Below are 25000 nucleotides of genomic sequence, written 5' to 3'. Positions count from 1 at the left end.
CTTGATTTCGGTTCGCCTCGTCTCTGGGTCTTTATTTTATTTTATTTTTTTTTCTGTCCGTACTCGTCCATTGTTTTTTTTTTGTTTTGTCTCATTTCCTTGCCTGTCTCCTAGTTCGATCTCTCTCTCTCTCTCTCTCTCTCTCTCTCTCTCTCTCTCTCTCTCTCTCTCTCTCTCTCTCTCTCTCTCTCTCTCTCTCTCTCTCTCTCTCTCTCTCCCTATCCCTATCCCTTTCTTTTTCTCTTTTTCCTCCCTCCCTCCTTCCCTCCCCTTCTCCTCCACATTTCATCACTCCCCCCTCCCTCCCTTCCTTACCCCAACACTCCTCTTCCTCCCTCGCTCAGCCCCTGTTTCCCCTTGTCCTCCCCCCCCGTGTCACCCCTGCTAGGCTGTCCTCAAATTACCTCGCAGTCAATAGAGGCCGCGGGTGGGTCGATCGCCTCGTAATCACATTGTCAAAGTGCGTTCTCTGTCGCCCGGACGACCCTGGCCCGCCGACGAGACCAGCCCGCGGGTTCGGTAACTGAAATCCTTATCGTGACAGATCACCGAGCATGGGCGTCATTGATTGGGCAGCGGGGCGGGGGTGAGAATGATGTGGGGCGAAGGAGGAAGGGGTGGGCGAGGGTCGGATCATGGACGGGGTTTTAAGGAACTGAAGGGGTTTTGGACGTGACTTCGGTGGGAAGAGGTGGACTGAGATTGAGTTCAGGAGAAAGGATAGGGATGGGGAGGATGTGATAAGACTTCGGTAGGGTGGGGGAAAGGGGTTTTGGGGTAGGCGAGGGACGGGTTGGGAATGGGTGAGGAAAGGGACGTGGGTGAGATGCAGGGAAGGGATGGGGTTATGGGTAGTCTGGGCAGTCACTCATTAGGGGGTCAGGTTGTCATGACTCGGTCCGAGGAAAGCGGTTATGCGTCGGGGTGAACGTCAGGGTAAACATGTTATGCAGGCAAGTGAAGAGACAGGCAGACGAAGAGATAGCCAGGCGACTGACAACTAAGTGACAGTGGGAAGAGAAAGTGGCATCAGAAAGAAGCTTTCGAACAAGCAGATAGAAATCGATAGATGAAGATGCGAAACAGACGGCCATAAGCCACTGACTTCCCCCGACGTGAGCCTCTGACGAACGCGAGGCGAAGATGCACTACAGCTTAAATGTTGGAAAAGGAGAACAGTTTCGCGGTATGTCATTATTTAACAAAAAAAGCTAATTTGTGGCCACGGTTTGTGTTTGTGAATTTGCTTGTTACTTCTGCTTGTGTGTGTGTGTTTGCCTGCCTTGACTCTGTGTAAGAGGGGTCAGTCAAGATTTTTTTTTTAGTTAAAGTTCTAGTTCTAGTTAAAACCCAAGACGAATGCTCCTTTATATCATATAAATAATACTGAAAAACGGAACATAAATGTGTAAGTGAAGGGTGATGATAAAGATGAGAGGGAGGCCTTTGCTGCCATAACACGTGCCACATTGGCCCAGCCACAAGGCACGTGTGGCATTTCCCGAGATGGGGGCTGCGAGACACAAAGGACAAACAGATATGTGGAGACTGAATGAATGGAATATATAATATATATATATATATATATATATATATATATATATATATATATATATATAAATATATATATATATATAATTACACACACACACGCACACACACCACACACACACACACGGACACACACACACACACCACACACACACACACACACACACGCACACACACGCACACACACGCACACACGCACACACGCACACACACACACACGCACACACGCACACACGCACACACGCACACACGCACACACGCACACACACACACACACACACACACACACAGTAGTGTATGTGTGTCTGTGTCTGTCTCTCTATCTCTCTGTCCCTCTGTCCCTCTGCCCCTCTGTCTCTGTGTCTCTCGGTCTCTGTCTCTGTCTCTGTCTCTGTCTCTGTCTCTGTCTCTGTCTCTGTCTCTGTCTCTGTCTCTGTCTCTGTCTCTGTCTCTGTCTCTGTCTCTCTCTCTCTCTCTCTCTCTCTCTCTCTCTCTCTCTCTCTCTCTCTCTCTCTCCTCTTCTCTTCTCTTTCTCTCTTTCTCTTTTTCCCTCTCCCTCTCTCCCTCTCCCTTCCCCTCCTTTCCTGGCCTCTTCTCCCCCTACTTCTCCCTCCCTCTCCCCCAGCGGCTATCAAAAGAGCTCACTCAAATCCCTGGAAGAAAATCTCACGACCCCCCCCCCCTTTCTCCCTCCCTCCCTCCCTCCCTCCCTCCCATCGGGTATTCGTTGAGGGTGAGTGCCATGGGGGGGTGGGGAGAAGGGGGTGAGGGTGCTCTCTTTAGTGCTGGTGCAACGTGGGGTTTCTTTCTTCCTTTCGGGGTTTCTTGCTCGTGTTGTTCCCCCAGGGTTTGGTCTGGGTTTCTCTCTCGCTCGTGTTGGTGGCAACCGCTTCGCCTTCCCTTTCCCCTTACCCCCCTTCCCTACTCCCCCCTTTCCCCTTTCCCCCCCTCCTCCTTTCCCCCTCCCCCTTTCCCCCCTCCCCAACGCGGCAAGGGGCAGGGGAAATCATAAGATACGCGGACTTGCTTGCATACGCACACGGAGACACAATCCCGCCCACGCGTCACGCACACGCCCGCAACACCCCCCTCCCCCCGCACACACACACACACACACACACACACACACACACACACACACACACACACACACACACACACACACACACACACTACACACTCACACTCACATACCACACCACCACACCACACCACACCACACACAACACACACACACACCACACACACACACACACACAACACACACACACACACACACACACACACACACACACACACACAAGCGCATTTAGACGCACGCTCGCAAATGCACTCAAACATTGCACGCAGGGTAGACTCCAAAGGAAGGAAGGCAAGGATAGGAAGCCATCGTGAATGAGAGGGGAGAGGGGTTGGAGAGAGAGGGGGTAGAGGGGTTGGAGAGAGAGGGGGTAGAGGGGGTAGAGAGAGGGGGTAGAGAGAGAGGGTAGAGGGGATGGAGAGAGGGGGTAGAGGGGGTAGAGGGGTAGAGAGAGGGGATAGAGGGGATGCAGAGGGAGGGGGTAGAGGGGATGGTGAGAGGGGAGGGGGGGAGTGAGAAGTGGAGGGACGTCGCCGTCGTAGAAGAGTCCGGCGCATGACGTCATCAGCTGCGGTAACAAACAGCGTCGAGAATCAACAAGGAGAGAATTAAAAAAAAAAAGAAACTCCCACGACAAAAACATCTTCCATGAAACCCGAGGAAGGAGGTGGATGTGGGGGAAGGAGGGGGGGGGGGTTGGCGTCGGGAGAGGGAGGGGGAAGGGGGAGGGAGAGCCAGGGGAAGAGAAGAGAGAGGGGGAAAGGAGGGGAGCGCAATGGGAAGAGAAGACGGAGAGGGAAGGAGGAGGGAGAAGAAAGTGGAAATAGTGAGATTAGAGAGAAGGGAAGGGGGAAAGGAAAAGAAGAGGCGGGAGAGGGAAGGGAAAGGGGGAGTAAAGAAGGGAGAAATAGTGAAGGAAAGAAAAGCAAGGGGGTAGAAGTGAGGGCCAGAGGGAGAGCAGAGGAAGAACAAGAGGGTAGGAGGGGAAGCGGTAAAGAAGGGAGTGGGAGATAGAAGGGTAAGGCTAGAGCAGGGAGAGGGAGGGGGGGGGGTGAGGCAGAGGGTGAGGGAGAGGAGAGAGGGCATTGCACAAGAAGGCGGCGTGCGAGGAGCATGCGGAGGAGCCTTGGAGTGATTTCGTGCGAGCGCTTGGCGTCGGCCGCCTCCCCTCGGGCCGCCGTCGCCCGGGAGGGGAGAAGGGATAGGAGGAGAAGGGGAGGGGAAGAAGAGAGGGGGAAGGGGAAGAAGAGAGGGAGAGGGGAGAAGGGAGAGGAGGAGAAGGGGAGGGGAAGAAGAGAGGGGGAAGGGGAAGAAGAGGGGAAGGGGAGGTGAGGAGAAGAGGAGAAGGGGAGGTGAGGAGAAGGGGAGGTGAGGAGAGGGAAGAGGAGATAGGAAAAGGGGAGGAAGGAGTGAACGGAGGGATGGGAGAGGGAAAGGAAGGAGCAAAAGAAGATAAGCTGGAGAGATGCCGTGAGGATAAGAAGAAAAATGAATAGAGAGGAATATAGTATAATGATGGTAATGCTAATACAGAAGACTGAAAGACTACACACGCGCTCACACTCACATTTACACACCCGCACTCCCACTCCCTCTCTGTCTCTGTCTGTCTGTCTGTCTGTCTGTCTGTCTGTCTGTCTGTCTGTCTGTCTGTCTGCTGTCTGTCTGTCTCTCTCTCTCTCTCTCTCTCTCTCTCTCTCTCTCTCTCTCTCTCTCTCTCTCTCTCTCTCTCTCTCTCTCTCTCTCTCTCTCTCTCTCATCTCTCTCTCTCTCTCTCATCCTCTCTCCCCCTCCCTCCCTCCCTCCCACGCACACACACGCACACGTACACGCACACGCACACGCACACCGCACACGCACACCACACACACACACCACACACACACACACCCCAACACACACACACACCCCACACACACCCACACACACACACACACACACACACCACACACACACACACACACACACACACAACACACACACACGCACGCACGCCACGCACATACACACAGAGGCACGCACACACGAGCTCACACACACACTCAAACGGTCTTTTCGTCCTGCCACAGAGCCCGTCAGGCGGCGCGATGCTGCTACTTTACCTCTTTCGCGAATGGAGTCAAGTAGATATTTGTTATTCAGCCATGGGGGCCGGCCGGAGGGGGGGGGGGGGAGGGGTTAAGGAAGAGGGGAAGGTGGAGGGGAAAGAAGGGAGAGGGAAAGAAGGGAGAAGGAAGGGGTAAGAGAAAGAGGAAAGAAGGAAGAGAAGGGAGATAGGGAAAAAGAGAGGAGGAGAAAGTACTAGGGGAGGAAAGGGGTGAAGCAGAGGGGGCAAGAGAAGGAGGAGGAAGAAAAGTGGGTTTTGGTGATCCAGCGTGTGGCACCGAAGACAAAATTCGGCGAGGAAAGTGCCACGGACCCCGGGGATATCCAGCGGCGGTCTCTGATGGGGGCACTCCGGGCGAAACGGCGTTAGTGCCAGTGCCACCAGCGAAGGAGACTACTCTCCTCTGATCTACGCGAGAGAGTTTGCGACCGGGAGGGGGGGGGCAGGGGGAAAGGAGCGGGGGGTAGGGGGGGTAAGAGGAGCTGGAGAAACGGAGAAAGATTTTGCGTTGTTGTGGGGGTGGGGGGGGGGAGGTGAAGATGGAGAGACGGAGAGAGATTTTGCGTTGTTGGGGTGAGGGGTGGGGGGGGGGAGAAGGAGCCCGTTGGGGATTGGGGGGGGGGGAGGGACTCGGTGGAGGCGATAACAGGGAATGGGAGCGGAGGGAATGGTCGTCCGTGAAGCATATGGATTACGAAACACGGATGTCAGTGTGCCACAATGTGTGTGAGAAGGAGAGGGAGAGGGAGGGGGAGGTGGAAGGGGAAAGAGAGAAGGAGAGGGAGAGGGAAAGGGAAAAGGAGGAGAGGGAGGGGGTGGAGGGAAGGGGAAGGGAAGGGAAGGGGAAGGGGAAGGAGAAGGAGAAGGAGAAGGAGAAGGAGAAGGAGAAGGAAAAGGAAAAGGAAAGGAAAGAAAGAAAAGGAAAAGGAAAAGGAGAAGGAGAAAGAAGGAAAGGAAGAAAGGAGAGAGAAAAACGGAGAAAGTGAGAGTAGAGAGAAAAGAGAGCAGGAGAGAGGAGAGAAAGAGAGGGAAGAAGATAACGGGGAGAATTTCACAATATAGATAGGGATGATTCAGGAAGAGAGAAAGAGAAAGAGAGAGAGCGACAGGATAGGCGAGGGCTACAGTCAGACAGGCAGGAGCTCCGAAAGGCAGACTGATAGACAGACCGGCAGAAGAGGCGGCCAAGAAAGCGATGCCGCACCACCTCTCTTCCAAGTTGTTATATTGAGTTGACCGGAGTTGTGCCTCCCCTCGCTCCCTCGTGAGAAGCCCTTCCTTTTCCTCTGTTTTGTTGCTTTCTCTCGTGATTTACCTCTTATCATCATCATCACCATCACCATCATCATCATCATCATCATCATCATCATCATCATCATCATCATCATCATCATCATCATCATCACCATCACCATCACCCCATCACCATCACCATCACCATCACCACACCATCATTACCACCACCACCACTACCACCATCACCGTCATTATTATCGTCACCATCTTCACCATCACCATCGTCATCGTCATCGTCATCGTCATCGTCATCGTCATCATCATCATCATCATCATCATCATCATCATCATCATCATCATCATCATCATCATCATCATCATCATCATCATCATCATCATCATCATCATCATCATCATCACCATCATCACCACCACAATCATCACCATCATCATCATCATTACTATATTTTTTGAAAACCAGAGACATTACTTATACAGGCTATATACTATGCTTATTAACCGCCCTTGACTATATAAAAATGCCATCACATAAGTACACACAATTTTTTTTCCTCTCTCTCTCTCATTCTTCTTTTTCTGTGATTTGTTGATGTCGAAAGCGGCTCCTTCGACACTTTTAATCTCTTATCAGGGAAAGTAACTCCCTTAATGCCAGCCTTTTATGACGGGCTTCTTATGGCATCGATCCGTTTTGTTTTGTGAGGAGATACAAAGGAGGGGGAGGGAGGGAAGGGAAGATAGTGGGGGGTGGAGGGAGGTTGTGGGGGAGGGAGGAGGAGGTTGTGAGGGAGGGAGGGAGATATTAGGGGAGGGAAGGAGGGGGAGGTTGTGGGGAAGGGAGGGAGAGGTTGGGGGAGGTTGTGGGGAAGGGAGGGAGAGATTGGGGGAGGGAGGGTGAGATTGGGGGAGGGAAGCAGGGGGAGATTGGAGCAAGTAGTGGGGAGATTGGGGGAGGAAGTGAAGGAGGAGATTGGGGGAGGAAGATGTGGAGGGTGGGGGAGAGAAGAGGGTAGGGGATGGTAGGGTAACGAGAGCATGATGATGAGGATGGGGTTGGGTAGTGTTGGTAGAGAAGGAGAGGAGATTAAATAATAGAGAAGTACAGAAAAAAGGGTGAGGAAAGATAGAAGAAAAAATATACCCCTCCCCCCAAAAAAAAAAAAAAATAGAATGCTGAAAAGATAAATGACGAGATGCGTGCGCACACCTGTTCCCTCGGCGGCCCCAGAGAGGTAAGGAAGAGGAAGGGGAAGAAGTAGAATTAAAATTAGGAGGAGGAGGAGGAGGAGGAGGACGGGAAAAGGGAGGAGGAAGAGGAGGGGGGGAAGGGGAAGGAAGAGGAGGAAAAGGAGCAGGAGGTGGCGGGGAGGGCTCGTGTAGGGTAAGGCGAGAGTAAGGACCTAGGGTAGGGGAAGGGGTGCGGGAGGGGAAGGGGTGGGGGGCGGAGAGGGTATCAGCCCCGCGCTGGCTCTCGATGATGAGTGAGCTTATAATCGCAAGTGTCAAGAGTGTTGGTGGTAAGGTTTGCGCGGCCAGCCAAACATGACGGGAGGTGCGTGGGTAGGGGCGGAGGAAAGGGTCGGAAAGGAGAGGAGGATTGGTTTTCTCTCCTTCTCCCTCTCCCCCTCACCCCCTTTCCCTCCCTCCCTCCCTCCCTTTCTCTTCCTTCCTCCCTCCCTCCCTTCCTTTCCTCTACTCTTCCCCACCATCTCCCCTCCCCTCCCCTCTTCCCCAGCCCCCTTCTCTTGAGCAGCAATTAACGACTTCCCACACGTCTGTTAAAAACTTTCTAAGGGCGACAACTGTTCACAACACGAGCACCTCGAGACTTCTTTTTCGGCTGTGAATGAAATTCTGTTTTTAATTTGATTATTACTATATACGTATGTTATAATTTACTATTATAATAATAATAATAATAGTAATAGTAATAGTAATAGTATTAATAATAATAATAATAATAATAATAATAATAATAATAATAATAATAATTATTGGTCGATTCTATATCCTGTGTTATATATATATGTATATATATATATATATATATATATATATATATATATATATATATATATATTTTTTTTTTTTTTTTTTTTTTTTTTTTTTTTTTTTTTTTTACTGGGCTGATATATTTTGTTTGGGTCGTGAGCATTGCCGATGTCTGGGATGTTTGCACACCTATTCAGTGGCTGTCACGTGCTTTGGCGTAAACATAAATTTCGACATCGTATTATAGTCATGTTTGCATACATATTAGGTGGACGATTCCCTGGAGTGCCCCCCCCTCTCGTTTTTTTTTTTTTTTTTGAATTATTTTTTTGTAGGTTTTGTTTGGTTTGATGAGGATGTAGATGCTGTAGATGGTTCAGTTTTGTTTTTTACGGATGTACATATGGGTGTGTGTGTGTGTGCAATGCTAATGATAATGATTGCAATGTTAATGATAATGATGTAATGATAATGGTAATGATTGCAATGATAATGGTAATGATTGCAATGTTCATGATAATGAGAATAATAACAATGATAATGATATAAATTGTAGAAATGATAAAAATGGTAATAATAAATAACAGTGATCGTAAAGATGAAATAATAATAATGATAATGGTAATGATAATCATATTGGTAGTACCGATCATAATGGTTGCTCTGATCATAATGATTATGATTATAATAAAAACAATAATATTGATTATGATATATTAAGAATAATATTAACAATGATAATAACAACACAATAAAGTAATGAAGATGAAGATGATGATTGATGATGATGCTGATGATGATGATGATGATGATGATGGCGACGACGACGACGATAATAATGATAACTACAATAAAAATGATGTATGATAATAATGGTAATAATAACAGTAATAATAACGATAACAGTAATAATAGCAATGATAACAGCAGCTACAGTAACAACAACTGGTAATGCTAATAAGAACAACAAAACAGCAACAATAATACGAGTAGCGATGTTGGGTAGTAATGACAACGATAATGATGCCCATGATCAAGAATATAATAGTGAAAACAATAATAAAACGGATCAACGGGTGCGAGTAGAAAGAGGGGGGGAAGGGGAGGTGAAGAGAGGACGACCATCCAAGGAGGAAGAGAAGCAAGTGGCGGGAGAAGAAAAGGAAAACGCACAGTACATCTTGGTTTATTTTCATACGAAGAGATAAAAGGCACGGTCAGAAAAAGGAGGAACGCGATGATAGAGAGAGATAGAGAGAAGAAAATGAATCGAAAAAAAAGAGAGACATTAGGATATTAGTAAAAAAAATGAAAAGAAGAAATAAGCCTAAGTGGAGTTTTTAAAAAGAAAAATGAAGGAAAACATTGACCATACTCGTTGCAGTACACGCGTCGCATCACTCCTCCATCCCTTCCTCTCCCCTTCCCTCGCTCCCTCCCTACGAACAAGTACACCACAAGAAGCGCATCAAATCTTATTGCAGACTTTAAAGAGCGGCTTTCGCTTAAAAAAAGTGGAGTAGTGGTCGAAATAAGCGGGTTATGTGGTCGTAATATGAGGCGGGGGAGTGGGGGGGGTGAGAGGGGGAGTGGAGGAGAGGGACGAAGGGTCAGTGATGAGAAGGATATGTGGATATTTGGGATATTTAGGAGCTGGATTGGGCTTCGGTTCCGGTTTGTTTGTTTATTTTCCTATCTGAAGGGAGTGGCATTTAGTTGTATATATGCATTTGAAAATAGTCGGGTAGTCTGTGCCCATGAAATAACATCACAATACAATACACACGCACACGCACAAGCACAAGCACAAGCACAAGCACACGCACACGCACAAGCACACGCACACGCACAAGCACACGCACACGTACAAGCACACGCACAAGTACAAGCACACGCACAAGCACAAGCACAAGCACACGCACACGCACACGCACACACACACACACACACACACACACACACACACACACACACACAACCACAACCACAACGACATCCGTACAGTTCGCCTTACTCCATTTACCATGCAGTAAAACGAACCATAAAAAAAACTACTGCAGCAATCATGAAGTTCTAAAATACGTAAAAATTTTCCAGAATAACCAATACCGTAGTCTATATATCCCCTCCCCCCCCCTCTCCTACTACCGCCACCCTGCTTGTTTTAGGCATTTCATCGCGTGACATGATTGGTCAGATTGGCTCGATCCCTATCACCGGTAGACTGATCAAATCGCCCCCCCCTAAAAAAAAAAAAAAAAAAAAAAAAAAAATCCCAGTCGTGTTCAGAGTTTAGTCTACGCCGCCGCGCCGTTGTTCAGAATACGATGGCGATCACACTTTTATTCTGCGGTGGTCGTCTTAGGTGGTGTTAAATATATATATATATATATATATATATATATATATATATATATATATATATATATATAGTATATATATGCCTGTAGATTCCTCAGTCAAATCGTTCTTACGTCTGACTGGCATTCTCTTCAGCCAAGAGAAGTTCAGTCGCATTGGCTGTTTTTCTTCGGTGCCTCTGGTGGTGAATACGTGTTTTTTTCTTTGGGGAATAAGGTTGCAGTTTAATGACATGCATGGAGGCAATGCACGATACATGGCGTTGAATAACGAGAGGTGATGAGCTTGCATATCCCCGCCCTTGCCCTGCCTTAGGCCGCTTGCTTAAACGAAGGAAGACGCTCCGAGACGCAATTCCGTTGAGACGCAACTTACAAGGGGCGTTCCACGGAGGATGCCGGTGCTTCGCCTCGCCACCTGCGTCGCCTCATCTTGTCGCTAGGGCTTGATATCACGCACGTACGCACCCGTTCACACACGCCAAACACGCATACATGCCCGCGAACGCAGACACGCGCACACACACGCACACACACACGCACACGCACACACGCACGCACACACGCACCACCACACACGCACACAGCACGCAACACACGCACACACACACACGCCACGCACCACGCACACGCACGCACACACGCACACACACACACACGCACACACTGATATCAGGGACGCCAGCCGCCGCTGTCGCTGCTCTGCGCCGTTAGTCGTCACACTCCCGCGGCGCTCGCTCCCCCGCCGCCCATGCTGCAGGTGGAAAAGAACCTTGGAGGAGGCTCGTCTTTCTTCCTTTCTTCCATTTCTCTTTTGGAGTGAATGAATTAGTATTAATTAAGAGTGCCTGTGAGTGAGAAAGAGGAAGGACGTGTAGGATAGGCGCAGGCATGTATGTGCATGAGGCAAGCAGGCGGGCAAGCAAGCAGGTAAGGTGATTATAGCGCGGCCAACGCAGGATGGGTGAGTCATGGCCACTTGACAACTTCCCCGAGTTGTCGCCGGAAGATCCCTCACTTTGAGGCTCTCTCGCGTTACTCACGCACACAGATTAGCATAACATTCGCTTACGTAAGCCGCCCGAGATACAAATCTTCCAGGGATCCGCGTAACGACGCGCCGAGGACGTTTATGGCGTTTACGGAAGAGTTTGGGGCCCGTTGGCGTGCGCCCAGGAGGTAAGAGGGGCAGTGCGCCTCGAGTTTTGGCGTGCGAGGGACGCCGAGCGGGTCGTCGGTCCCGACAGGCAGCGGGTGATGTCGCCGTCGGCCGCCCTTGAGCCCCTCGCCGCGTGGAGGGTCATGAGGGCCAGCGTCGAAGGCCGGGCTCTCAAAGGAATCGCCGTGGGGAAGGAAGACCGGTCCCAGCGAGGGCGGGGGCTCGCCTCATGCACTCCCCTTTCACGCACTGTTTACTCATGCTGGAGCCGTCTGGCGTGCGAGCGGTGAACTTGATCTTTATGGTCTGGCTCATCACCAGTTCTTTTATGGTCATTCCACCGCCATTGCCGTGCTCCCCTGACTGCACCCCTTCCCGAGGACACGCGGAACGCCGGAAGTCGGTGGTGTTGACTCGACGGGTGTTCCGGTTGATGCATCGGGGGTCATCACAAACACCCATCTGGTCCTGTGGTGCTCATTTCTCCCTTGTTATCTGGTTGTGTCATTGTCCCGCCTCACCATTTCGTTTCAAGTGACATAGTCTGGTACCGCCTGCCAGCTGACGTCGCCTCAGCTGATGTTTCGACGTACTTTTGTTTGAGTGACGCAGGTGAGCGTGTGTGAGGCTTAAGCATGCCAGCTAAACCTTGCGAGACATTAGAGGGAGATCTTGAAGTGTTCTCTTGATTTCCTTTACATAGTTGTTATTAAGAGAGAAAGAAAGAGAGAAAAGAGAGAGAGAATATCACAATGTGTCACACACACACAAAAAAAAATTGCTTTGATCTTCGTCTTTTTCTTCCCATTGCCTTCTTGTCTCCCTGTCATTCGTGGTTCGTTTCCTGAACGTGCCTGTCTGCGCCGCCTCCTTTGTCGCCTGATTGTTGTAGGTTCTTGCCAACACATCATTGCCGCGTTGATATCTTGTATTCCTTGCCAGCTTTTTTTCCGCGGATGCTCTTAGTGTTATATTTCATTATACAGTAATTGGAATGTCAGTTAAATAATGCAGAGAGAGAGAGAGAGAGGAGAGAGAGAGAGAGAGAGAGGGAGGGAGGGAGGGAGAGAGAGAGAGAGGAAATATTCTAAGGGACAGGGACAAAAGAAGGAGCAGGAGAAGGGGAAGGGAAGGAAGAGGTCAAAGGGCAGGGGAAGTGGCTGGGGCAAGGGGCAGGGGAGGGGGAAGTGGCTGGGGCAAGGGAGAGGAAGTGGCTTGGGCAAGGGGAAGGAGAAGGGGAAGTGGCTGGGGCAAGAGGGAGGGGGGAAGGGAAAGTGGCTAGGGCAAGGGGGAGGAGAAGGGGAAGTGAAGTGGCTGGGGCAAAGGGCAGGGGGAGGGGAAGGGGAAGGGATACTGTTCGTGTCAGGCAAGGGTCGGGTATGCAGATGCAGAGAATGTTTACTCCTCTTTTATTATTCATTGTTGCGGTATGTTTCTGTTTTCACCCGAGTTGCTGTACCTTCTTTCTGTTTACCTCTTTGTTTATCTTTACCTCGATTCGCGAAGTAGTCAAATAATTCGTCCGATGAATAGATAATCCAAGTGGGCGGTTAAACAGGGAATATCGTGCGTATGTTTTCTTTTCGCTCCGCTCCTCTGACAATTCTCTCCATTCCTCGATTTTTTCTCTCTCTCCACTCCTCTCCTCTTTCTCTTTCGTTCTTACACTGTCTCATCCCTTCTCTCCCCCTCCTCCTGCTCCTCCTCTCCTTCCCTCTCCTCTTCTTCTTCCTCCTCCTCCTCCTCCTCCTCTTCTTCTTCTTCTTCCCTCTTCCTCTTCCTCTTCCTCTTCCATCTCCTCCTCCTCCTCCATCTCCTCCTCCTCCTCCTCCTCCATCTCCTCCCCCTCCTCCATCTCCTCCCCCCCTCTTCCACGTGCCTCAGACAGTATCGGCCTCGTCGCTCGAGCCATCAAGACTGCGGTGCGGTATTCGAGCACCCTCTTAAGTGTCGTCGTTCGGTTGTTTCCGTCTCTCGGGGTTGGGAGGTTAGGGGGGTTGGGGGTTAGGGGGGTTTTGGGGCTCGGAAGAGTGCAGTTTGCTCGTTTGCCTGGTGTGTTCGTTTGTGTGTTTTCCTCTTTTTATGTGTGTGGTTTGGTGAAGTGGCGGGGGGAGGGAGTGGGGAGTAGGTGGGGGGGGGAAGTCGGAGGAGGATTGGTGTTATGGAGGTATGGAGTTAGGGGAGGGATGGGTCGCGAGGCAAGAGGTTGAGGGTATGGGGAGGGTATGGGGAAGAGGTACGGGAAAGGGGGTGGGTGACGGGTAGGGACGGAGGGAGGGAGAGAGGAAGGGGGGGAAGGGGAAGGGGGAGGGGGAGGGGGAGGGGGAAAGGAGGTGTGGGGGGAGGGGAGGGGAGGGGGTTGTTGTGTCCTCCAGTCGTTGAATTTAGTTGTGTGTTGACGCAGACGGCGGTTGACGGGGAGTGCGGGAGTGAGAAGTGAACTTAAAGCCTTGTATAAACGCCAAACCATTTCTCCTTGCTTCTTGTTTTGTTTTTATTTTTATTTATTTTTTGTTGTATTTTTTAAGGCGTTGATGCAACGAGGGAAGGAACAGGAAAGGGAGACGTTGCTCATTTTACTCTTGATGGTTTTAAAGTGCATTTTCGGTATTGCATTTTTTAAAGTTCTCGTTTTTTTTCTCTTTTTAATGTGTGCGCGAATGGATACATGTTGTACGAATATACTGAGATGATCGAATCAATTGGTTTTAAAGGATATGTATGTATAACTCGCGATGGTGGTTTTGTTATCGCTTGAACCGCGAGTGTTGTGGTTTTAACTCGTGGGAAAATTTATTATTTTGTTCTGGGGGCAAGAAGACCGCTCCCGCAAGCACGACTCGGGTAAGTAACTGCTAAGTATGCTCTTTTTGGGGTAGTGTGGGGGGGGCAAAGGGAGAAGGGAGTGTGGGATGCAGAGTGAGAGTGAGAGTGGGGGTGAGGGAGAGGAAGAGGAAGAGGGAGAGGGAGAGGGAGAGGGAGAGCGAGAGCGAGAGCGGAGGTTATTGAATTGGAAAATTATATCACTATTGATTTCACCGCAACTTCCTTGTACCTCCTCCTTTTCTTCCTCTTCTTTTCTTTTTTTCTTTTTTTTCTCTTTTCTTGTTCATTTTTTCTCCTCTCCCTCCTTTTCCTCTTCCCCCTCCCCCTCCTCCTCCTCCTCCTCCTCCTCCTCCTCCTCCTCCCTCCTCCTCCTCCTCCTCCTCCTCCTCCACCTGTCTTTTTCTACCTTTTCCTTATTCTCTTTCTACTCTCCCTGCTCCATTTCTTTCTCCTCTCCCATTCCTTGCCCTCTTCTCTCTCCTTTCTTATCTCCTCCTCCTCTCTCTCCTTTCTTATCTCTTCCTCTTCTCTCTTCTTTTCTTTTCTCCCATCTCTTCTTCCACCTCTTCCTCCACCTGCTCCTGTATGCTTGCTGTGACGTCACCATCCAAAACCTGCCCTGACACTGGTAAGCCGAATCAAATTATAGTAATCTGATTTTAAGCCGCCCTCATACAGCTTAATTGCGCCCAACCTTCACCTTAATGGATCATTAACAGGCTTATCCAACCCAGCCTTCACTCAAGCTCGATAACTCACGATTTCCCAAACACAAAGGAACCCGAAGGCGGAGTCAGCTAAGCCAGGTTGGAGATTCCTCGACTCGGCAGTTGCGATGCTACGGTTGTGATATATGTATGTGTATGTATGCCTGTAGGTTTATATATTTATATATGTATGTATGTATGTATGTATGTATGTATGCATGCATGCATATATGTATGCGTATTATATTGTATATGTGTTATTATATATGTATGTATCAGTATATTCTAATGTATGTATACTATGTATTTATTAATACACATATATTAGTAACGATATACAACCACCTCCCCTTCCTCTCTTTCGCTTTCCCTCTCTAGCCAATGCAGGTGAGTAATATTAAAAACCTCCAACATGGTAGAGAGAGATGAGCAGCATTTGTACGAACTGAGATGATAGAATATATATGTATTGTTGTATCTGTATATCTCTAATCTTGACCTGTTGCTATTCATCTCTTTTTCCTCTCATCATCTTTCCCCCTCTCCTCCTCTCTTCTCTCTCTTTCCTTTCTCTCTCTATCCATCATTACATCTTCCCTCCACTCCTCCCTCGAGGTCTCTCTTTTCTCTATCGATATATCTCTTTTCTTCCACCCTCTATCTTTCTCTTCCCCTCCTCTCTCTCTTTCTCTCTCCCCCTCTCTCTCTCTTCTCTCTCCTCCCTCTCTCTTTCTCTCTCCCCTCTCTCTTCTCTCTCTCTCTCTCTCTCTCTCTCTCTCCCTCTCTCTCTCTCTCTCTCCCTCCCCCTCCCTCTCTCTCCTCCCTCATCCTTCCCCTCCCTCCCTCCCTCTCTCCCTCTTTCATCTATTTCATATCTTTATTCATATTATCTTCTTATCTCTTATCTATCTTCTCTCCCTTCTCTCTCTTTATATGCTTTGTTTATTATTCTTTTATTTTTCTGTTGAATGCTTAGCGCTTTCGTGTTGACTGTTTGAAGCGCGATTTATGCGAGGTTGTTCTGTTTTATTTGTTGAATTGTGAGAATCGTGTGCGGTTGATTTGCGGGATCTGGCGCACCACCGCTTTCCCCCCCCCTCCCCTTCCTCTTCCCTTCCCCTTCCCCTTCCTCTTCCCTTCCCCTCCTCTTCCTCTTCCACTCTCACCTTCCCCCTCCGCCTCCCCTCCCCTCCCCCTTCCCCCTCCCCCTTCCACTCTCACTTTCACCTTCCTCTTCACCTTCCCCTTACACGCTCATCTTCCCTTCCCCTTTCCTTTCCCTTTTCCATTTCCCTTTCCCTTTCCCTTTCCCTTTCCCTTTCTCCTCCTCTTCCCTCCCCCCTCCCCCTACCCCTTCCCCTTCCATCCCCCATTCTCCTGCCACTCTCACTTCCCCTTCCACCCTCCCCTTCCCCTCCCCCCTCTGTCGCCTGCTGTGGCTGGTGGGTTTTCTTTCGATTTTTTTTGCGTTTTTTTATTATTGATTTTCTCTTGTCTTTTTGGTAGTCGTTTTCGTTTTTTTCTTTCGGTGCTCGTCTCGTCTCTTTCCCTGGTCTTTTCTATTATCTCGTTTTTTTTTTCGCTTCTGTATTTTCTGGTCTCGTCTCGTCTCGTCTCGTCTCGTCTCGTCTCGTCTCGTCTCGTCTCGTCTCGTCTCGTCTCGTCTCGTCTCGTCTCGTCTCGTCTCGTCTTCCCGCTCCCCAACTTTTCCGTACTCACGCTACTCCCCCTTTCTCCTCCATCTTCTCTCCTCCTCCTCCTCTCTCTTCCCTTCTTTCTCCTCCCTCTCTCTTCCCTTCTCTCTCCTTCCTCTCTTTTCCTCTCTCTATCCTCCTTCCTCTCTCCTCATCCACCCTCTTTCCTTCTCCATCCTCTCTCTTCCTCCACCCTCTCTCTTCCTCCACCGTGTCTCTTCCTCCACCGTGTCTCTACCCCCCCTCTCTCTCCTCCTCCTCCACCCTCTCTCTCCTCTCCTCCACCCTCTCTCTCTTCCTCCACCCTCTCTCTCCTCTCCTCCACCCTCTCTCTCCTCCACCCTCTCTCTCTTCCACACCTCTCCTCTCTCCTCCTCCACCCTCTCTCTCTTCCTCCTCCCCACCTCTCCTCTCCTCTCTCCTCCTCCACCCTCTCTCTCTCCTCCACCCTCTCTCTCCCCTCCACCCTCTCTCTCTCCTCCTCCACCCTCTCTCCTCCTCCACCCTCTCTCTCTCTCTCCTCGCACAGTCTGTCCCGGTGGAAAAGTAATTAAAGATCATATCTGGAGTTATCGCCTTTCTGCGGGTAATTTGGCGCTGAAGGAATATGGCGACGGATCACGCGCTCGGTCTGTGGCATCGTGCTTGGCGAGGCGAGCGTTGTTTGGTGCGAGGAGAGCGAATTCGGTGGTTTAAAGGTTCGCTGGTTAATTTTGGTTGCCGTGGCAGGCCGCCGGGGTGGGGGTGTTGGGGGGTTGTGGGAGGGTAGTTGGTGTGGGGGTGGGGTGGGGAGAATGGGGGTGAGGAGGGGGTAGAGTGGGGGTAGGGAGCGGAGAGGTGGTGGGTGGGGAGAGGGTAGAGTGCAGGTGGGGAGGATGGTTTGGTGTGGGGAGAGGAAGGTGGGGAAGGGAGAGATGGTAGGAGGGGGAGAGGAAGGTGGGGAAGGAATTGATTCGGATGGGCGGAGGATCGGGGAGGCATGGGGGCGTGTGTTTGTGTCTGCTCCTGGGAGGGGAGGGCGTAAAGGGTAGTTTTCTCGTTAACTAGTTAAGTGATTTGCTGATAACAACGATGCCATACTTCATTAAGGTCTGACTTGGACGTTTTTTTTGTCGATGCTGATTTATCTGTCACTTTGTATATTATTCGGTTTACTTTCTATTCATTCTCTCTCTCTCTCTCTCTCTCTCTCTCTCTCTCTCTCTCTCTCTCTCTCTCTCTCTCTCTCTCTCTCTCTCTCTCTCTCTCTCTCTTTCTCTTTTCTTTCTTTCTCTTTCTCTTTTCTCACTTTCTCTCTCACTTTCTCACTTTCTCTTTCCCACGTTCGTCTTAGGCCGACGAGAGGAACTAAATGTGGCTAAAGGTGATCACGGCGTCACCTCAAAATTCCCTGCGATTGCTCCGTCTTGCAACTGTTGCGACCTGAATCCCGCAACCGTCGCTTGTGTTATTATTATTATTATTATTTTTTTTTTATTATTTATTTATTTTTTTTTACCTGTAAAGAAGGCGAATCACGACCCGGTAGTGGATTTGAGGCAGAGTTGAGGAGGCGTTGCAGCAGAGTTGAGCGGTGGTGACAGCTTGCATACATAAACAAGTGAACGTGTCTGACGGCGTAGCAGGCTGATAGAGACTCTCTGTCTCTCTCTCTCTACACACACACACACACACACACACACACACACACACACACACACACACACACACACACATATATATATATATATATATATATATATATATATATATATATATATATATATATCTTTCCTGTCCCTGTCCCTGTCCCTCTCTCTCTGGACACGTCTTTAGCGCTGTCGTTTTTATTTAGTGAAATATATTTTTAAGATCGAGTGATGCAATACCACTGGAAGGTGCACCATTGCATACAGACTGGCATATCGAGTGTGTTAAAAGAGCAGTATCAGAATGATCGTCGGGAAATTCCACCAGACGAGGTGGTAATATAAATCCCCTTTTAAGAGCGTCGTAAATCCGGGACATGGCCCTCTAAAACAATCACCAGACCGGCATTTAGACGCACCTTTGTTGCTTGATCAGATGCCAGACAACCACCCCTCCTTCCTTCCCCCCCCCCCTTTTCCTATTCCTTTTCATTTTCTTTTTTCCGTTTCTTTTCTTTTCCTTTCTTTTCTTTTCTTTTCTTTTCATTTTTTCTTTTCTTTTCTTTTCTTTTCTTTCCTCTCCTCTCCTCTCCGTTCCTTTCCTTTCCTTTCCTTTCCTTTCCTTTCCTTTCCTTTCCTTTCCTTTCCTTTCCTTTCCTTTCCTTTCCTTTCCTTTCCTTTCCTTTCCTTCCTTCCCTTCCTTCCTTCCCTTCCTTCCTCCTTCCATTCTCTTCCCTTCCCTTCCCTTCCCTTCCCTTCCCTCTTCTCTTCTCTTGTCTTCTCTTCTCTTCTCTTCTCTTCTCTTCACTTCTCTTTCCCTTCCCTTACCCACCCCCTCCCCCACTAAGGATGGCCAGCCAGCAGAAGAAAGTGATTTACGCATTGCTTGGCTCATGCTTTCCCAGCGTCTGCAAGTAGTGGACAGAGTTAATTTCGAAGACGTATGGGCATATAGGAGAATAAATAACTTCACGAAGGTGCGAGTGTGTATGCGAATGAGTAACTTCACAGAGGGACGAGTATACAGGGGAATGGATAACTTCACTGAGGCACGAGGATATGTGAGAATGGATAACTTAACAGAGCCGTAACCGACGCTGTTTGGAGATATGACATCTAAACGACTCAATCGCACCTCGTATTCGTTGATGTTACTCATTCTCATTCAATACCTTCTCTACGCATGGATGCAAGTTAGTCAGGGTAGGGTGGGTTGGGGGAAGGGGTAGGAATGGAATGGGAAGAGATGGGATGGTGTTTAATTGGGTAGGGTAGGATAGGGTAGGATAGGGTAGGGTAGGGTAGGGTAGGGTAGGGTAGGATAGGGTAGGGTAGGGTAGGGTAGGATTAGAATAGGATAGATAGGATAAGATGGGATGGGATGGGCTTAGACAAGATAGGGGAGAGGAAGAAAGGTCAGATCAGCTTAGGTTCCCTTGGCTCTCTGTCCCTTCCCGATCGCCGGGTCTTCTTTCCTCCGCGATGTGTCTGGCGCCTAATTTGTTTGTCATTATCGGCGATCCTGACACTGGCCATCAAGAGGCTGTCATTCATCCCCTGCCTACCCCTCCCCCTCCTCCTCCCCTTCCATCCCTCTTTCATCCTCCTCCTCCCCTTCTCCTCCCCTTTTCCTCCTCCCGCCCCTTCCTCCTCCCCCCCCTTTTTTCTTCCTCATCTTTTCCTCCACCTTTTCGTCCCCCTTCCCCGCTCTTTCTTCTCTTCCTCCCTCGCACTTACTCCTCTTTCTTCCATCCCTCCTCTTCCTCTGTTTATCCCCGCGTTTCCCGTCGCTTATCTTCGGTTTTCAGGCTTTGGCCCACTTGTTTACTTGTCTCTTTTTCGGTCAGATATCATTTGTTCTTTTACTTAATTCGTTTTATCTGTGGACTCTTTTCATTATTCTTAAAATTGTTTGTTTGGCTGTGATATTGGATCATCTATTTGGCTCTTATTTATTGTCTCGATATTTTTTATTTTTATATATATTTATTTTTCTGTCTCGTTTATTCCTTCGTTCCTCAAGTCTCCCTCATTATATTCGCACTCCCTCAGCCAGTCATCATTCTGCTGTCATTCTCCCGTCACGTTTGATCCATGATTGGCATTTGTGTGTGTGTGTGTGTGTGTGTGTGTGCGTGCGTGCGTGCGTGCGTGCGTGTGTGCGTGTGTGTGTGTGTGTGTATGTGTATGTGTATGTGTGTGTGTGTGTGTGTGTTTTCTCATGTTTTTTTAAATGTATTTTACGTATTTTATGTATTTTGTTTTCTTACACGAATCAAAAGGTTTCCTGTTAAATGATTTTAGAATATGAGTTCTCCATTAATAGGGGCGCATACATTTAATTAATTGATTAATTAATAAATTACTATACGGGCGCTTGAAACGAAACGTACTTGAGGTATTCATTCAGAGTGGGAATTAACGGAAAAAATAAACGAGACGTAACGCCGGTATAAAAAGAGAGAGAGAGAGAGAGAGAGAGAGAGAGAGAGAGAGAGAGAGAGAGAGAGAGAGAGAGAGAGAGAGAGAGAGAGAGAGAGAGGGGGGGGCGGGGAGACTGAGAATGGAGATCCGCGAGACAGAGACAGACATGCCCTTTAAATAAGTTAGAAAGAGGTGGGTTTCGTACGGAATCAGACCCGACTTGGGAGAGAATAAAACGAGGAAAGATAAAAGGTGAATATGTGTGTGTATATATATTTATATATACAAATATATATACACATATATAAATACATATGTATAAATACATTTATATATATGAGTGTGTGTGTGTGTGTGTGTGTGTGTGTGTGTGTGTGTGTGTGTGTGTGTGTAAATATATACATAGATAAATATATATAATATATTAATATATATAAATATATATATTTGTATATGTATATATATAAACTTGTATATATTTATTTATGTATATATTTATATATATATGTATAATGTATAAATGTAAATATATACATAGATAAATATATATATATATATATATATATATATATATACATATATATGAATATGTATGCACTCATTCATTCATTCATTCATTCATTCACTCATTCATTCATTCATTCATTCATTCATTCATTCATTCACTCACTCACTCACTCACTCACTCACTCACTCACACAACACACACACACACACACACACACACACACACACAATTTAAAAGAGAGAGGGAGATTGTCGGGATTAGTGGCTTCGACGATTAAGGAGGGTGGGAAAGAGAAGATAAAAGGGGGATGAGCAACAATGCGAAAAAGTAGGTCTGTTGAAGCTGAAAATATAAAGGGCTGTGGGAGGGGGCGAGCGCGGTGCGAGGATGTTGGATGAATGAAAATAGGAAGAGGTGGAGGAGTAGACAGTATTTTAACTCTGTGTGTGTGTGTGTGTGTGTGTGTGTGTGTGTGTGTGTGTGTGTGCGTGCGTGTGCGTGTGCGTGTGCGTGTGTGTGTGTGTGTGTGTGTCTGTCTCTCTGTTCTCTGTTCTCTCTTCTCTTCTCTCTTCTCCTCTCTTTCTCCTCTCTTTCTCCTCTCTCTCTCCTCTCTCTCTTTCCCCTCTCTTTCCTCTTTCTCTCTCTTCTCTCTCTCTTCTCTCTCCCCTCTCTCTCCTCTCCTCTCTCTCCTCTCCTCTCTCTCTCTCTCTCTCTCTCTCTCTCTCTCTCTCTCACCCTTTCTCCTCTCCTTTCCCCTCGTTCCTCCCCGCCATGGCCGTCGGCGTCTTGCTCCGTGCCATTCCTCCCCCATGGTTTGCGCCGTTCGTCTTGCAAGGAGACCAGCGGGGGCGAGGAAAGGCGAGACTGTCACGGAGAATAAGAGGTGAAGCAGGACAGCGCGCACCTTTGTATGTATGAGTGTGCTGGCTGAGGGACAAGCTGGGGCTGTTGACGTTCACGTGTGCGTGTGTACATGTGTGCGTTTGGGTGCTGCTCGACTGTGGGCCGCGCTTTCGTCTCCACACCAGCCCTCGACGCAAGGCCAAACTGAGGTTGCTCAGATTTGCCTTTTCTTGTGTCTGCCTGGCGTGGCGACATGCAGGCTGTTGCGTGATAGACGTGATCCAGTCGCTTTGGGCGTGGGCGGCGTGTGTGGGCGGCAAAATTGGTGGGTAATTGGGCGTGTGGCGAGGAGCGGCAGGGAGGCCGGGGTGGGCTATTGATTGGTGCCGTAACGTGCAGCAACAGCAGCAGCTCCGAGCCCGCGCCAGGTGGAATGTGACTCGGGAGCCCTAGCACTCAACTCACTCATCCAAGGCATCACTCTGTTCCTCCAGACCCAGCCCCCTTCGCACTCGGCGTTATTTGCTCGCCCTTGTCCTCTCAACCCCCTTTCGCCTCTCCTCTCTTTCCCTCTTCCCTTTCTTCTCTCCCTCAACCTCCCCCTCTCCCCTGTCTGACCCCCCCCCCTGTCTCTGACCCCCCCCCCTTTCAGGACCTCCTCCCATCCTCCTCCCTCCATGGCTAGCGTTAGTTATAGCGAGCAGGACAACCGGGGCCTTTCCTCGCCACCCTGGCCAGCGTTTTAGATTAGTCACGCCGCTGCTCTTCCTTTAATCTTTCCCCTCCCTCTTCCACCCTCCGCCGCTCCCTTGGACAGGTGCTTTCACTCGATGCCTCGACTTTCGTGGACTGAGAGTTGAAGCCAAGCATTCCACCAATACAGTATTGGCTTGAATGTTGCGTTGGACATTTGCAGGTAGCTTGAAGGAGCCGTCTGGCTGCCTCTTGCCTCGCCTCGGTGCCTCACTCGCGGGGGAGGGCAACCCTTTCTCTGTTTCTGCAGAGCCTTTCTCTTGCCGAGCCACCTTGTAGCAGCCACTCTTATAATAAACGGCTTTAATCTACGCTTATTTCCGGTCTCTTTAGGTGGATGCATTGATCCCTGCTCTAACTACGTATATCGAATAAATAATTACATTATGTTCTGGTAAACTATGTGAATAACCTTTATTGCATAGTTATGCAGAACGCAAAAGTAGAATCGATAAAGAAGCGACCGTAATAGCCCAAGAAAGAAGGTAGTTCCCCATTCTTTGGTGCAGGTTCAGGCGAGTGATACAGATAATGTGATTGTTGGCAACCGCAGGGAAGACGGGGGGTAAGTCGGTGCTGGTTCTCGCCGAGCTTCATTCGGTGTCTAGCTGAGGGAAGGATAGGTGCTGTGTGGTGTCCTCTCGTGTCGCTGCTCGCGTTCATGGTGTTGCTGGTCATAGTGTTTCGTCGGCTTATAATGATGATTGAGATGGAGAGATATGATGACAGTGGCCTCTATTGGCACGTATTACAGTCTCCTCAGAAACATGAAGTGCAGGACTTCGGTTAAAGAGGTGTTGAGAACATACAAGTTTCTATTGCGGTGCGAAGGTTCGTCGATGTTACATCCCGATAAGAAATTGATTTTGCGAAGTTTCGTGCTTCAAATAGATGACAAGGCAGGCTTGTAACACCAACGAGTTTTAAACTGCAATGACTAAATAGTGAAAATTGTAGATATGTTGGCCGAAAAGTAGTAAATGTTTTCGGAAGATGAAGATGATAACGGAATACGTTATGTTGCTTTTTCACGCATGAAAGGGAATGTTGGGCGATAACTGTTGATCTTTGCACCAATGATGGTTGCAGTAAGGGTGGTGCTGCAAGTCAAAATGCAAAGTCTGTGCAAGCAGAGAAACTTAGCTAATGTTCAAGATGCTGTGGATAGGATTTAAAGATTCTTTCGGTTGTGTCTTCGGACTTTTAACATCCTAAGTGAAGCGGCGCTCTGATGCTGAGCGTCGCATCAAGACGTTGAGAATTGGTGGCGAATCTTGTGACAGCTCAGCGGAGAAAGTTTTCACATTTTTGAAGTAACAGTAAATCTTTAGAATATGGCAGTGGAGTTGGATGCCGCATCTAGTGATGATGGTGAGCCGAGTGCCCCTGGGTTAACATTCAGTAGTGGTGGTTCATAGGTGACGATATACTTCATAGCAAGAATCCACGGAGAGGAACTTGCAATGGTAAGATGATTCTTTCTGCACATGACTAACAGGTTAAAGGGGATGATAACGGACTGAGTGAGAACGAGTAAATAAATGAAAGATTCTGATATTGATAACCACAAGTTGAGTAGGAATGAATGAATAAATGAAACATGGTTTAATAGCGGTTTAATAAAACGTGCCAATCATAACAGCTTTTCACACACGCTTCTTTAGATTATGGGACTTTTTTTCTGGGAAATAATGATACAATCGTGGGAAATTATATTACCCAGATTTCAATAGGAGGGAATTTCCTTAGTACCAGATACTTTCACGTGGTCTCTATGTATTATTGGGACCTAGAACGAATCAGGTGTCAATCTCTTTATTTTTTTTATTTATTTTTTTTATTGGTATAGATGTGGATTTTGTAGTTTTATTGATTGCGGTAGTTCTTGATTTTTATATTGCGAAGCCATGATGTGAATTTTGAACTTTATAAATGCAATATTATCGTGGTAATAAAGATGGTGGTAATAGTAAGAAAGATCGGTTTGGAAACAAGAAAGGAAAGTTAAAGAGAACATTTACTAATTGATGAAATGGACTTAATAATTATTTTTATTGTTGGCGTTATTATTTTTTTATTTTTGTTGTCGATGATATTATATTATATATTA

At 48.2% G+C, this 25000-nt stretch overlaps 1 protein-coding gene across 3 annotated transcripts in view; it reads left to right on the top strand.

Annotated features, from left to right (window-relative positions):
• The window catches only part of LOC119584261 (trichohyalin-like), an 80271-nt gene that overhangs the window by 27480 nt on the left and 27791 nt on the right, over positions 1-25000 (top strand). Inside the window, exon 1 of one of the 3 annotated variants that reach the window (XM_037932782.1) lies at positions 23491-24356. The exons of the other annotated variants lie outside the window; for them this stretch is intronic. The gene's annotated coding sequence lies outside the window, so the exon portion shown is untranslated. Of the gene's footprint in view, positions 1-23490; positions 24357-25000 lie in introns of those variants that run through there. 3 annotated transcript variants of the gene reach the window in all.

Source organism: Penaeus monodon, chromosome 18 (assembly GCF_015228065.2).
Source record: "Penaeus monodon isolate SGIC_2016 chromosome 18, NSTDA_Pmon_1, whole genome shotgun sequence".
NCBI classification, from domain to species: domain Eukaryota; kingdom Metazoa; phylum Arthropoda; class Malacostraca; order Decapoda; family Penaeidae; genus Penaeus; species Penaeus monodon.
This window is presented reverse-complemented; position numbering and strand designations above follow the sequence as displayed.